The following is a 2,540-nucleotide window of genomic DNA, read 5'->3' on the forward strand; positions in this document are numbered from 1 at the left end:
AAAAAGCTGGTTGCCAACCGCCATATAAAAAAGAAGAAGAAGAAGAAGAAGAAGAAGTATTTCTTATACAAAGGCGCCCTCTGGCGACCCATATGTGCGAAGGAAATTCACTGCGGAGTTACCATGGCTACTAATCGTGGGCATGGGCCATAAACCAATGGGACAGTTTGATGTTGCTGAATCAAGCGCCATAACTTCTCAGGCAGAATTACAGAATAAAAAAGTCTACATGGAGGATTACCATGAATTAAGCTACCATAAATCAAGCTACTCGTAGTGAGGCGTTGGTATACTGGTGTATGTATGTTATGTTGACGAGATAAAAAAAAAAATCAACTGACCAACCAACAACTCACCTAGAAAAGGTTAGAAACGCACAGCTAAGCTAGTCTAATGTAACGTTAATGTTTCACTGGCAGCATGCATCCAACTGTTCGTCCAACTGGTAGAAGCTAGTCTTGTTAAAAAAAAAATATAAAAAAAACTTTAGATAGGAACATTTTTGAGTAGTCTAAGTACAGTTAACTTTTTCCGTTCATGTTAACGTAGACTGACTTTAGCTGAGAGCAATGTGCAAGCAAATCAAACTCACAAAGGTGTACACTCGGTCCACATTCCGCTGACTGACGCTGTACATGACTGTCACTCTTCTCAGCTTCAGCTTCTTGGCACAAGCAGATGCTGCTACCTCCGCGTATAATGCGATACAATATAATAGTTTGCTTGACTGTCTGCGTTTAGCTCATAGTTTAGCTGTTTAGCTTGGTTTATCTGTCTTCTTCGTCAAATCTAACGACAGTTGGCGGTCCAGTTACCGCCACCTGCTGGTGTCATTCGATATGGAACCCCTCAACCCTAATTTTGTGAAAACAGGCCTATTCTCGCTCTGTCTTTACATAATTTCACTATGCCTCTTCAGTATTTTCTTAAATGGTTTCAAATGACATAATATTGCTTATTTTATTCTTGCCCATTAAATTATGTCTCAGGCATTTGTAGCTACCACACTGCTTATCATAGGCCGACTGTCTACCGCGAGTTCTTTCAAAGCCCTCATATAAGAGGACAAAGCAAGCAAGGTAAGCCGGCGGTAGGCTTTTTGGTTCCCCTTGGGAATTAGGCTTGCAATTTCCATGTATGATTTATTTATGATGACCAGCCATTGCCCCAATACATTTTACATTTCACGTTGGGATAATATTCTCAGTTTTCACTGTTGAAACAGTAGCCAACACGTTTAATCAGTAGGCTATATTTCAACTTGATGTTTTGAAGGTAGTGAAAATAGTCTTGGTTTAAGCCAGGACATAACGGATTTCACTCAGCATGTTACTACCTGTGTGTCTGCATTACTGGATGGACAAGATTACTGCCATTGGGTCAGCAGACGTCTGTTAGAATGTTTGTCAGAATAGCTGAGATGCAGCTATTGGCTTTTATTTATCACTTCATCTGTGAAACTTTCCATAGCTGTATTATGGCAAAAGCGTATTATGCCAACAGTCAAAATGGAACCCTATGAACTGCACAAGGGCAAAGAGACAAAGAGGACAAATGTGTGCACATTGGAGTAGGTCTACAGAACTATCCAGTAACAATAAGGCTACATTTTCTGTTATTCTCTATTTATTTAAAAAAAATGGCAAATGATGGTTTTCATTTGGTTAGTCATTAGGCTGGATTCTGCACACAGTGGCTGGCCTGAATAGTGGAACCCCGTAGTCTATACTGCAGAGATCCATCCACCAGGAAAAAAAGGGCAGGGAGAGGGTACTCTGGTACTGGGCATTACACATTCATCATCCACGCGCACGCATTAGGACCCAGCGGTGCTGAATCGGTGCTGCTGCTGCGCACACAGACGGCCCCCTGCTCGAGGCATAGGGCGCGCACTTCTTGCAGCAGCCATGCTGCTCTAATAATTCAACACACAGGACACTCTCTGCCAAACGGATCTCGCTGTCGTCAGGTGAATGCTACACGAGACGGCGGATTCTGCGTCACCTTGCGGATTCCCTTATCTCCCCGAGGTTGACTGGTGGGGGTCTGCGCATGCGAGGTTATAGGGGAGACTTCAGAGGCCACCTATACTGACAACCGCACGTCAGATAGATCAGTGTTGCCAGGGAACTGTCTGGGATGAAAATGGATTGTCTTGACTGACGAGACTGCTGTCATCCATTTGGCATCCTGTCCAGTAATCAACGCAGATTTGCCTTGTGAAGGGCGGGTACTGTTATCACATCCCATTAATTTCAGTGTGTCTGTGTTATGTGTGCGTCTGCTGTGACGTATGTCTTTGTGGACCAGCCTACTAGCGAACGGGAACAGGTGGCGCGTGGCTCTTTTGTATCGGGTTTGGATCATGTCCTCTTTCCAAAACGTTGTCTCAGGACGGAAAGTATACCGCTAACGTGGCGTGCATATTCGTGTAATTGGCTGGAACTCGTGATCACTCCTCAGATAACCACATGCTCGCCGATCACTGTTAACCCCAAGGCTCCGGTAGCCTAATCCCGACCGGTGTCCTGTGCGCGAGA

At 44.3% G+C, this 2,540-nt stretch overlaps 1 protein-coding gene across 2 annotated transcripts in view; it reads left to right on the forward strand.

The window, feature by feature from the left end:
• The first annotated feature begins 1,744 nt into the window (after nucleotides 1–1,744).
• Nucleotides 1,745–2,540, forward strand: part of LOC125289416 (serine/threonine-protein kinase DCLK2-like) — a 10,305-nt gene continuing 9,509 nt past the window's right edge. Inside the window, exon 1 of one of the 2 annotated variants that reach the window (XM_048236231.1) lies at nucleotides 1,745–2,540. This exon is cut by the window's right edge and continues 410 nt beyond it. The gene's annotated coding sequence lies outside the window, so the exon portion shown is untranslated. The other variant, XM_048236230.1, reaches the window with a different exon arrangement.

Source organism: Alosa alosa, chromosome 24, assembly GCF_017589495.1.
Source record: "Alosa alosa isolate M-15738 ecotype Scorff River chromosome 24, AALO_Geno_1.1, whole genome shotgun sequence".
Taxonomy (NCBI): domain Eukaryota; kingdom Metazoa; phylum Chordata; class Actinopteri; order Clupeiformes; family Clupeidae; genus Alosa; species Alosa alosa.